We start from the raw sequence: 12,480 nt of genomic DNA, 5'->3' as shown, positions 1-12,480 counted from the left end.
GGTCTATTACCTGTTTTAAAATGTCCTTTAAATAAAAAGAACAGGAGGACTTGTGGCACCTTAGAGACTAACCAATTTATTTGAGCATCAGCTTTCGTGAGCTACAGCTCACTTCATCGGATGCATAGAATGGAAATAAAAGTTGATGATTTTTAGTCATCTGTTTTTTTAAATTTAATTAATAAGTAGATAGCTGTTAATTAAGCACATCTCTACACCAAAGAGGATTAACTCAGAGAGACACAGAGAAAGACAGGGAGGATGGAGGAAGGTTTGTTATTAATTTAGGGGCCCCAAAGCAAGCTGTCAGGTTGGGTGCTCAGGAGGCCACAGCCATATGATAGATACAATGAAACAATACGACTGCTTGACATTTCTACAGCACTTTTCATCTGCACATGGTATGTTTTCAATCACCACTGAAAAGTATCCACCTCTGGACTGGAGCACAGCAGCTGTTTAACTGCGCACAACAGCTTAGGACAGGACGAATTTAGGAAGGAAGGTCATTACTTTGACTAAATCACCAGGATTAGGTCATGACCTATATGTTACCTGAAAGATGCAACTGCCAACACTACTGAACTCTCTAGCCCCAAGCTGGGCATAGGTTCTATACCTGGCTCAGACTTAAGAGTGTTGCTGACTGACTCACCAATATTTCCACTCATATGAAGTTATTATAATGGGTCACAGTTTGGGAAAACAATAGAATGGATTCCCAACTATCCAGACAGAGATGCCCAAAAACCTTCAGGTAACAACAGGAGGTGACTCAGCATCCCTTGAAATGCAGGCTCAGGGTCTTCACTCCCTAGATGCAGATATTAAATACATCGTACTAAATAATAACAGCAGCGATCACAGAGCTAGTTATGAATATCGTCATTAGACAAACAACAAACGTTGCTCTCTAAGGCATAAAAGCAAGGGTAGCATATTTATTAGTTGAGGTTTCTTTATTTTTTATGGCCATATCCACAAGTGCAGAGAGCCAGAGGGAATTATTTGTTACTTACATTAAAGCAAAAAGCCAACAGACCACAGCAGCACATCCACCCCTCATAGCATTACTTCTTCTCCAGGATTTATATTATTCCCATTGTTAACCCTTGCCCAATGCAGTTATCCTTACAACACACTGAGTGCTCAATCACTTCTAAGTAGCATTAGTATTCATTGTTATTACTGCAGCATTTAAAGTATATTTTGGTTATATTAGAAGGAATATTTTGCCAGCCAAGAGACATCCATGATGTAATTTGTTGATGCTAATGCTGCTCCCAGTAACGACAATGGTGAAACTAGCATTGGATTCCAAAGAGAGTCAGATTGGGTGCTTAAAAATACATCACACTGTGATTACCTGGGATGCTCTTGCTCTCTGTGCCAGCATTAATCTGGGGGTGGGATATTGTTAATAGGGGCCCTCCTTCTTTAGGTCTGACAGAACCTGAAATTGGCAGCCTTTGGGAGAGGCATAAGAATGTAGATCCCAATCCTGCTCCCTTAGTGGGAGTTTGGCCATTGATTTCAATGGAAGAAAGATGGGCTACAAAGTCCCGGGTGGGTATTTTCATTGGGCAGAAGGTGGTAATAGCAGGGAATGGTCTATTTGTTGGCCATTGACTAGTAATGGCTATTGTTAGGATGGATGCAATAAAGAGAGACACAGAGATGGCCCCAATCCTGGAGTTAAATTATACCGGCAAACCTCCGCATGGTCCACTCCCCAGGATCCAATGGCAAGCTCAGCGTCTGCTCCCACAGCCCTTACTCACATGAGTAATCCTTACTTACAAAAGTGGAGCTCAATGGGATTCCTCCCAGGAGGGTTACTGATTCAAGTCTAAGGAACATTTATCTATACACAAATATATTCTTAGTTAAAGAAATACAAAGACAAGAAGGCTTTTAAAACAGTTTTTAAGCAGCTCAGTTAAGAATATTCAAGGTCTTTGCACCCTATATGCTTCCTGTGTATTGGCCTGTTCCCCTTAACAGCTAATCTCACTGAACCTTGCTACATTATCACCATCGAAACAAATGTGCATGATGTTTAGTTATATTGAGTTTAGTTACATTTAGACAGGTTTCAGAGTAGCAGCCGTGTTAGTCTGTATTTGCAGAAAGAAAAGGAGTACTTGTGGCACCTTAGAGACGAACCAATTTATCTGAGTATAAGCTTTCGTGAGCTACAGCTCACTTCATCGGATGCATTCAGGTATTTTCCACTGAAGGCATCCGATGCAGTGAGCTGTAGCTCTCAAAAGCTTATGCTCATATATATTGGTTCGTCTCTAAGGTGCCACAAGTCCTCCTTTTCTAGTTACATTTAGTTACTGAGGGGTTGAAATGTTTATTGCAAACTCCATTTGCTACAAAGAGTTAAGATTTCATTTCTTAGCCTGTTTTTGTTTCTATTCATGTGTCAGCTCCTGTCATTTTTTTAGTCAATAGGACATGTCCAAGGGCTGGAGACAGACTGGGTTAGTCATTCTGACCATGGGTCGCCAGTCACTGAGAACTGCCTGAGGTCATTTCCAGATATACCCCTAACAATGAGAGGGAATCTAGACCCAGGAGACGTGCAGGAAATAGTGCTGAGATTAAAGACAGAGATAGTCCTCTACAAATGTACATTGGAAGAATGTTCCTTATGTTCTGTCAACAGAGTTTCTTCCTTGCTCCAGACTGTCTTTCTATTTTAAGTCTGCTTTCAAACCAAAAATGGTAATCCTATTGCTTAATGACTACCAGCCAAACTTGCACTACTTTGGGCTGCAGTTTTAGCCATAGGAGCTATGTTCAAGGAAATGAACCTACAAAAGCTGCTTTTGTTCCTGGAGTTGCTTTAAACAACATCTCCTTGTCATGGAAAGTCTCTGATAGGTTTGTTTCTTTGACCAGCTAAATCACTTGGCATTAAAACCAGGCTGGAGTCAGGGCCCTTGATACCATTCCGGACTCTCTGCAACTGACAATTAACACTGGTGTAGCCTCTAGACAAACTCAGTGGATTACAGCCACAGGGCCAGACTACGATACCCCCCTTACTGCATAACTAGTCCCATTAACATGAATGAGGCTGACTCCTGGAGTGAGGTATTAGTTATGGCAGAAACAGGCCCACTCTTTGCACCTCCATAGTTAAGGCTGGGTCAGCACTTAGATAACTGTCCTCCCATTTTCTTAAGGTGTTTGAAATGCAGCCATGACTATTTGCTTCTATCTCTTGAAGCAAATTTGGGGCCATGAGAAATCCACCTGGTAGCTAACTTATTGGGGGTAGGGGGAACAAAAGCAAAAAGCAGCTTGGGATGAGTCTTGTAATTGGAAAACGGCTTCACGTTTTAACTAAACCTGTGCAGGCCATTCATTGTCTACATATAAGGTGCCTTTGGCTGTTCTGGAAAAACATTAGTAACCACCACATTATTGGTTTAAAAGTCTGATTTTCCATCCCTACACACTAAGTGCTTTTCTACACAGAGCATCAGTGGGGGTGTGATTCTACCATGCACTAAGATGCTGCATATTAAACGATCTGCATAGACCCTGTTGGTGCAAACTACAGGAGTGCTGGTAAACAATATTGCATTAAAGTACACTCGGGAACATTTATTTCTCACTAGCAGGGTCTACACAGCCTAAGTAATTTGCAACACATTAGTGCCCTTTCGAAATCACACCCTCAGTACGCGCTGCTGCTCTCTAGACAAGCCCTAAAATTCCATGAGGCTTTTCAAACCCAGAGTGACCACATGCCGCTTCATGTCCCAGGCAGATGGACATCACGGCTCAGACTAGAATGGGTGTGGCATAATCCATTGGCAAAGCAAGGGCTAAATTCTGCCCACAGATGCATGTATGGTTCCCGTTAACTTCCATGGGAACACATGGGTCTAAGGCAAGACTCAGAATTTAAGGATCCGTATGGTAGATTATACTCGCTCCTTAGAGACACAGTATCATGCTGACAACGTGCTGCTGAACAGAGGGGCAGGAGTGACCTGAAGCCATGCTAGAGAACAAACACACTCATTGCTACCTATACCCAAGACCATCAGCATTCTTAGGGGTTGATTTTGTGGAGCTATTTATGTCCATACTGCAAAGAAAAACCAGTGGCGCCCAGTCTCAGAGTCTGGGTCAATTGCCACAGGCTTGTGGGGCTTGGACTGCAGGGCTAAACATAGCAGTATGGCTGTTCCCGTGTGGGCTGGAGACTGGGCTCCAAGACCTTCCCCCTTTGCCGGCTTTCAGAGCCCGAGCTCCAGTCCAAGCCCAAGCCCAAACCTCATGACTGCTATGAGCCCAAGTCAATTGACCTGGGCTCTGAGACTCATGGCAGAGGGGGTTTCTTTGCGGCATAGACATATCTTTAGCAACACGTCACAGGTCAGATCTTGTACAATTTTGTGTGTGCTGCTGCTGAAGATTCAAATCACAGAGCAAAGTCTTCCTTCCTTGGCAGCTTTCCTGCATTAGAGCTCGGTATTAAACCGGGCTAGAGGCTGCTCTAAATGGCGTCAGGTGTCCAGGGGCCAGTGACCAAGACATTGGTACAGCAGCCAAGGATTGTGAGGGTGCGGAGTTACCCCAGGTGCCCTCTTTTCCCCAAGCCTGCACTTAGGAAGGGATGTGTAGGAGCACTATGCCAGCTCTGCCTATTGCAGGAGTCCCCTACCCAGAGGTTACTCTCCCTGGTCATGCTGGCTGTATGGCTTTTTGTCCCAGTTTTCTAGCACGATCGGTCATATCACAACTCAGAGCCTGGCCATCGGCTGCTAATGTGAGCCCTCTAATTCTTCCCCTGCCCAGCTGACAAAATGACTTCAGCTTATAGTCATATGTTCTTAGGAGAGAAAGAAAGCGTTGTCAGTGCTAGACGTTCCCATTCTTTGACACTGGTGCATTGTCCTCTGTCTGCTCTGGAAAGCACTGACATCAAGAGGGATGGGAATGTGCTGCCGGTCAGTGCCGCTCTCCCTGTCAGAACTGTGCGTACATTTTCATTGAATCTCTACCCTGTGTTGTCACTGTGCCTGAAAAAGAGGAAAGGAGGAAAAAGCCGACCGAAAGCACTTTTTAAAAAGGAGGAAAACCAGTTCACTGCGGCGGTTCCAAGGGATTTTCAGTTTTCCTGCATTCTTATTTTGTATTGGTTGTAACAGGCTTTAGGGAGGGTGGGGAATCTTATTTAAGGACAGTCATTAGTAAATTGTATTATTATTTATTTATAATGCCGTCGTGCCTAGATGCCTCAGCTGATGTCTGGGCCGCACTGTAGTATGCACTGTACAGACACATAGGCCTGGTCTACACCTAAAACTCAGGACAGCCTAGCTCAGGGCTGTGAAAAATCCACACCACTGAGAGACATAATTAAGCTGACCTAAGCCCTGGTGTAGACACCACTAGACTGACAGAAAAATTCTTCCATCGACTCTCAGAGGGGTGGTTTTACTACAGTGATAGAATAACCCATTCCATCAATGTAGCAAGCATCTATACTACCATGCTACTGTAGACATGGCCAAAGTACGAGACAGTCTCTGCCCCCAAAGAGCTTGCAATCTAAATAGACCAAAGGCGGGAGGGGAAGCAGAGGTGAACTGATTTGTCCAAGGTCTCACAGAACAGCTGGGAACAGAACCCAGCGCTCCTGAAGCTTAGCCCAATGCCCCACTCACTAGACCATGTTGCCTTTCAATTTTTCCATGAAGATTTAATTTGTTTTGCTCCCCAAAGAAACACAAAGGAAAACAGTATCCTTGTTTGGGATGCAATTGGATTTTCAGTGCTTTCAAAGGGCTCGATCCATCAGAAGCAGAGGTACTCAACACCTCATAGGATTGGGGTCCAAGGCAAAAACACAAGTAAGTAAGTGGTTACAGCATATGGACTACATTAAAAATGGGAATTTGCTCTAAGCTTTGTGCAAGCCAATCAGTAGTGCTCTAGCTTCTGCTTTTGATATGCTCAAAGCAACAGAACAGAGTGTGGACTGAGGGGCCCAATTCACAGGCACCCCACATCTCTACCCTTTTGCTCAGCTCCAATGCAGAGATTATCATCGCTCAGATTATTGTCTCCAGGACTGATTTTCCACTTACTTACATGGGTATTCCACTGGTGTAACCTTACAGCCTTCAACTGAATTACTGCTGATTGACTCCGATGTGCATGAAAAGAATAGAGCATTTGGGTTCGTCTTTGGGCGTGAGGAAAACCTGGACCCTCAGTTCACCACTGGCGTGCTGCTCTGCCTGGACTAGCTGTATTGTGCGGGCCTTTTTTCCATCCTCTCTCTGAGCAAGTTTAGATGCTCCAACGGGGGTAAAAAGGACTGAGTCCTGTCTGCATTATGGCTACCACCTTTGCTGCTGGACTGGTGCAGAAGCCTCTGTCCTGATGTAGATGAAACTCCTGTGTTTCCTGTTGGAAAACATCTTTCCCCTTTCCTGCCTATCAGAGATTGCTCAGATATCACAAAGCAACGAGGGAAAATCAAAGAGACACTTAAAAGAAACTATGTTACAAATCCATTGTCAGCGTAAAAATCTTCTGAGACCAATAACTCTTTCCAATAATTAAACTTAAGTGTCCGGTGAAACTAGATTCAGATGTGCCTTCATTGGCAAGGCTGTGAGAGTACTCACAAACTGGAACCATGTAGAGAAAGAGGCAGATCTCTCTAAGTGTGAGAAAACCTGTGGACAGGGTGAGGTTAGCAATGGAGCTGGGAGGAGAAAGGTCATTCCATTTTGTGGAGGATTTAGATATTTTGAAATCTGGTTTCACCCCAACTCTGAACAAAAATCAACAATTTTGAAATTCTCTGAGAAAGGAAATAGAGCCCCGGTTCCAGGGCAGGCTGCCTGGTGGGATGCCATGGAGACAGGGATGTTGGAAGACCCAAGAGCATGGGCTGCCATGAGCCTGGGCTCCCAGGTGATCCTCTATGCATCAGCCTGCCATGTTTTGAAACATGCTATGTTCCATCAGAACTTCGTCAACATCAAACCCTCACCACAAAATGTTTCAATTTTGACTAATCAGCAAATTTTGCTGAAAGAAATCATGTTTCATCAGAGTCTTTCCAACCAGCTCTCGTTAGAGCCAGTGCCATCAGTGTGCTATCATTCCACAGTGACAGAATTTGCTGCAGAATTCCCCTCATGCAGCAGAACTGTGCCCTGGAATCTCAGCTTTCATTTAAAAGAAAAGGTATGTTTCTAGCCTTCACAGTTGTGGGGAAAACATAGAAAACGTGACCCAAGAGTAACTGATGTAGTGATCTCTATCTGAACTAGCAGGTAGCCTAGAACAATAGCTCTGAGAGGTGTGAATTGTCCCATTCATCTAAAGCAGACATTAACTCTGAAACCTAAAGAAGACAGTCTGCTATATATTAGAAAACTCGTAACGTGGAGACAGCATAAAATAAGCTGAATTTAATATCAAAATAAATGCACTAACTATTGTTTATTTTCATGTGTATTGCATTACAAACCTCAATTTTGCAAATTTATCTGAGGCTGCTGCTGAATTTCCACAGGAGTGCTGCTGAATCAAGGACTCCTGCTCTACAATTTAGGTACAGCTTACCACAGGGTACCTGGGCCTTGATGACAGCCACACAGCTTACTCTACAGAGAAGTGATATGCAAGTCAATTCTTTTAATTTTATTATTGAGACATACCAGAGTCTAATGGATTAGGCAGGAGACTAAGAACCAGGAATTCCTAAATTCTGAGACTGGTTTACCTGTGTGGCCTTGGGGAAGTCACTTAGTGTCAGTGCCTTCACATCCCTATCTGTAAAACGTGATTTATAATATCAAGCTACCTCAATGGGGTGTTGGCAGTAGATATGAATGGCTGAAATATGGTTTATTTTTATTAACATTTGAAGATTTCTCAAATGTTTTACAAATATTTCTGAACAATCCCACTGCTTCTCTCCATGGGATTTTGACCCAGATCCCCTAGAAATCAATGGGAGGTAGGTGCCTTTGAGGAACTGGGCCTTTCCCAGGAGCTGCTTGCTCTGACATCTCATCACCTACCTGAGGATGTGACACCTCTGTTGCCAAAGCAACCATAATATTTCCACTTTTGCTGGAGACCAATGAGCTGCCTCAGGTAAATGAAGAGACATGTAGAAATCCTCCTCTGCTGCTGACATTGCTACATCCTGCACTGAAATTGACCAAGAGAAATTTAACCAAAAAGTTGATCTGCATAAAATACATCATTCCTGCACCAGGACACTGGGGCGATTCTTTGAGCTAGCAAGCTCTGATTGTTTACAACTACTCCAAGATTCTCCACTTATATGTAAGGCTGTAGTGCAAAGACCAGGACAAAATTCTGCGCTCACTGAAGTAACTCTGCTGGCTTTTATGGAGTTACTCCACATTTACACCAATGTCAATTTAGTGCTGAGTTTGGCCCAAAGACTAAGCACACTTCAATGCCCAAGTAGAGCGTGTATTGCTAAGATTAACCGCGTTGTCACATTGCATATCTTGGGAGCCGTTTATTTTCCTCTTCAATATGTAAGTTGCAATATATTATTGTAGGAGCTGATAATTGTAAGGTCCTGTCCCTCCCTCCGTTAAAGCCAATGGGAGTTTTGTTGTTGTGTTCAATGGGAGTAGAATAGGGCCCTTAGACTATAAGCTCTTTGGAACAGAACTTTGTTGTCTGTTTTGAAGTTCAGCTGTTTTACAGAACTCTGGACCCTTCTCTAATAAATCACTGGTGAGTAGATCATGCATTCCTCTTCACTGATGAGCGATTGTAAGTTCAAGACCCAAACCTGGATGTCTCACACGTAAGCCAAACCCAAGAAAACAGTTCCTTCTCAGGTGATCCAGGTTATTATAAGGAGGATGCAAAGTGAGGCTGAAGGAACCCAGGCTGGAACTGCTGGAATGAAAAGATGGCTCCAAGCTACTGCTTGCTAAAACATGCAGCCATTTCTGAACTAGTGTATGTCTCATTAAAACTCTTCCCTTATACTTTAGCTCCAGTGTACCTATCCTACTCTTTATTCATGCTCTCTGGGCAAAATTAACTGGTTATTTATCTAAAGAGACATGACTCTGGAAATGCACTTAGCTGTCATGTGAGGCATACATTTAAATGTGACAATGAAAAAAACAATTCTCCACTAACAGCTGTCAAAATCCCAGTGGAATATACCATGGGGGATTGTTTTATACTGATGCAGCATAGGGACAAAGAGTGAGCCGGATGCTTTTCCTGATGAAAAGCACAGCTAGGGGTAACCCGCGGACACAGGAAAGGCTTATGTGCTTTATTCTTATAATTAACTTAAAAAAGAAAATATGTGAGGATGAAATTGTATCTCCATTGGTTCTTGAGTTCATGCTGAAATTGTCAATTAGGGCAAACATGCATTTTCTCCCCTGGCTCTTTCCAACTTAGATGGATTTATTAGCTGAGATAGGCAGAACACCTCTGAGGAAAAATAAATAAATAATCACAAGTTTGATAGCAAAATGATGATGATACTGGACTTCCAGGATAGCAAACTTCATTTTTATCAGTTGTAAGCCAGTTCAGCGCTACTAAGGGCCCAATCCAAAACACACTGGTATCAATAGACTTCCACGGTAATTTGATCAGACCCTGTCAGAATTACCATCTGGCTGCCCATCCATCTATCCTTCTGTTCACCTTGCTCTCCTGTATCTTGATTGTTACTGGGAGATTTTTTTTGTCATATTTTCTCCCCAAGTTTGTTAGAGCTCGTGGGGTAGCTGCACATAATAGAACAAAACCCAAAAGATAAGGCTAGTTTAATTAATGATGGAAGAGGACACATAAGGAGAACTGGCCCCTATGCAGAAGGCAAGCACAAAACTTAGGGTTTAAATGGGGCTTAATTGCTGCATAGGCCTTTTGTAGACCCTACGAATTTCACCTGTACCACATATGCGTTTGGTAACAGTAATGAGGGTCATATTCACAATGACGTGCCAACATTTGGATTCCATCAAATAACAAACCATGCTGTGTGTGAAGTTTCTCTCTTTGATTCTCCTGCCGAATTCCTAAATCAGTGACTTGGCTATAAACAGACTACTTTTCAGAAGAGTCAGTCATATTTCACTCCTAAATATTCCCTGCGTCCCTCTTCCTGCAGCCCTTCTATATCAGATCACATCACATACTTTAAGCAATGGCTACTCTGTCTTAAGATCTCTGCTTCACAGGGAAAGATAAAACAATACAACATTCTGAGCTCAACTTCAGAATGGAGGATTTGGATATTGTTTTATTTTCCTGTTTTGTTTGCACAGAATATTTCCCCTCTATGGAGTCACTTAGACTCCAGAAACAGACTATTAATAAACTTTTGACTGCTTTGGATAGTCCAAGCCAAAGGCTGAACTTAGAGGGGGAAAGGAATATAAAATTTGTATACAGCTTTTCATCCCAAAGAACATATAGCGATTATCCACCACTGAATTACAACCATCTCCGTGGTGGCACACAGAAGCTGTCTAACAGAACAGAGTCTAATCTACTGATCCCTGAACTTGACTGAAATGACGTTCTGAATGCACAGCACGTGCTTTTTTCTAGCTTGGATACTGTTTGGTGGCTTTTGTCAGTGCCTTTTGGTCGACTAAGAAATGGCCATATCAAAGGGGAGAAGGAGTGGTCTTGTGGTTAAGGCACAGAGCTGGGAGACAGGAGTCTAGCCAGGGGTCTGAAGCCATTCTTGTTTGGCATCAGCAGTTCCCTCCTGGCCCCATCAGAAACTGCCTAATGTAAGCTGTCATTTTTAGAAGGAAAATAATAGTTATTTTGGAGCCTAGGCTTCCACTCAACCAGCTCCTATGTGCCAAAGTACAACTTGCCTTGTCTACAGCAGAGGTTTAGAAGGTGTTAATTACAATATGCTAGCTAATACATTCTAAACCCCACCTCCAGCCTGTCCTCCCACATTTTAATCGTCGTCTAGACATACCCTTGGAGGAAGAACCATAAATAGATCCCAGATCTGACTCCCAGGCAAAAACCAATTCAAGAAAATTACAGTCTCCAGTGGGAGCTGAAGGTGCTCTGTACCAGGTATGAGAGGGATCTTACAGCACTGCCAAGCTTCTCTTCAGTGGTAGATGAAGTCATTTCTATATCTAGGTTAGATGTAAAGTGGTTTGGGATCAAGGGCATGAAAGGCCACCTGTTAACGTAAAATATCGTTATGCAACACAACATATAAACAAAGAGTCTGAATTCCCAAAGAAACATACAGGGATAGAGATTATGGGCCAAATTCCGCTCTCAATAGCACCAAAATAAATTCAGGATAACTCCACTCTGGATTTGCACCAGTGAAACTGAAAGCAGAATCTGGCCCCATGTGTCTTATTTTTCCCTAAGTTTTCAAATAAGAGCTGTGTAAAAATGACACATTTCTCTCAGACTTGAAAAATAACTGTTTCTCCATGAGGGCCTGCATTTTCAGAAGCACATTTGTAAAATCCCAGAAGCTAACATACAGTTTTTGGGTGTACACATCGAGTTGCACACACCCTGTGCATTTTGTGCACGCACCGTTAGTATGTGCTTTTATAAAACTTGGGCTGTTTTTGTCCTTTTCCTTTCTCCAGCTTATACAATTAATAGAAGTGTAGAATTTCAGAAATGTATTGAATTATTTGGTGCAGGGAGAAACAGCGAGATTGAGAGCAGCACTGTCAACCCCAAGTGTTCACAAATTGAGTCAGGGCAAAAAAGAAGTCACAAGTCTGGCTTAAAAATCAGAAGGTTTAAAAAACAATATATTTGCGGATCACTTTATTGGCCTTCTAGTTTCTGAGCCTTTTAAGGTTCATATTTTCAAGCTTTTCTCTGAAACCATGAGGACTGGACATTTCCTTTTATTTTAAATGAAAGCTGAGTTTCTCATGTAATCACGTGGCTCCAGGACCTGACGCTTTACCAAAAAACGTAAAATCCTGGCCCCATTTTAGTCAATGCAAAAACTCCCATTGATTTCAACGCGGCCAGAATTTCACCCCAAATGTAACGAAACGTGGTAAAATCATCAGTTGGCAAGACAAAGAGAGAGAGAGAGATTTCCAGGTATTGGTTGTTGCTGCTCTGGCAAACAGTCAGGGGATCACAATAATACACAGTCTCAAACCGGCTCTCAGAACAGCTACACCATACCATTCCCAGCCCCAACCAAAACATAATAGCACGAAAGGAGCTGACGCTCACACCAACCACGACATTACAGCCTCTCACTACTTCTTGCAGCTCGGACTTGAACGAGCACTTCCACTGGTGGCCAGAGCAAGGGAACAGAAAGAAAAAAGTGATTGGTGCACCAGAAAACACGATATTAAAATGATCCTGCTGCTCTCCATTAAAAAAGCCACCCAGTTCCGCAGGAAACCCACAGGTCTGGCAATACTAATGCTAATT

At 42.9% G+C, this 12,480-nt stretch overlaps 1 long non-coding RNA gene across 1 annotated transcript in view; it reads left to right on the top strand.

Moving 5' to 3' along the window:
• The window catches only part of LOC144930930 (uncharacterized), a 42,623-nt gene that overhangs the window by 18,062 nt on the left and 12,081 nt on the right, over positions 1 to 12,480 (top strand). The gene's annotated exons all lie outside the window — the stretch shown is intronic.

The sequence above is a fragment of the Lepidochelys kempii genome, chromosome 10, assembly GCF_965140285.1.
Source record: "Lepidochelys kempii isolate rLepKem1 chromosome 10, rLepKem1.hap1, whole genome shotgun sequence".
Lineage (NCBI taxonomy): Eukaryota > Metazoa > Chordata > Testudines > Cheloniidae > Lepidochelys > Lepidochelys kempii.
This window is presented reverse-complemented; position numbering and strand designations above follow the sequence as displayed.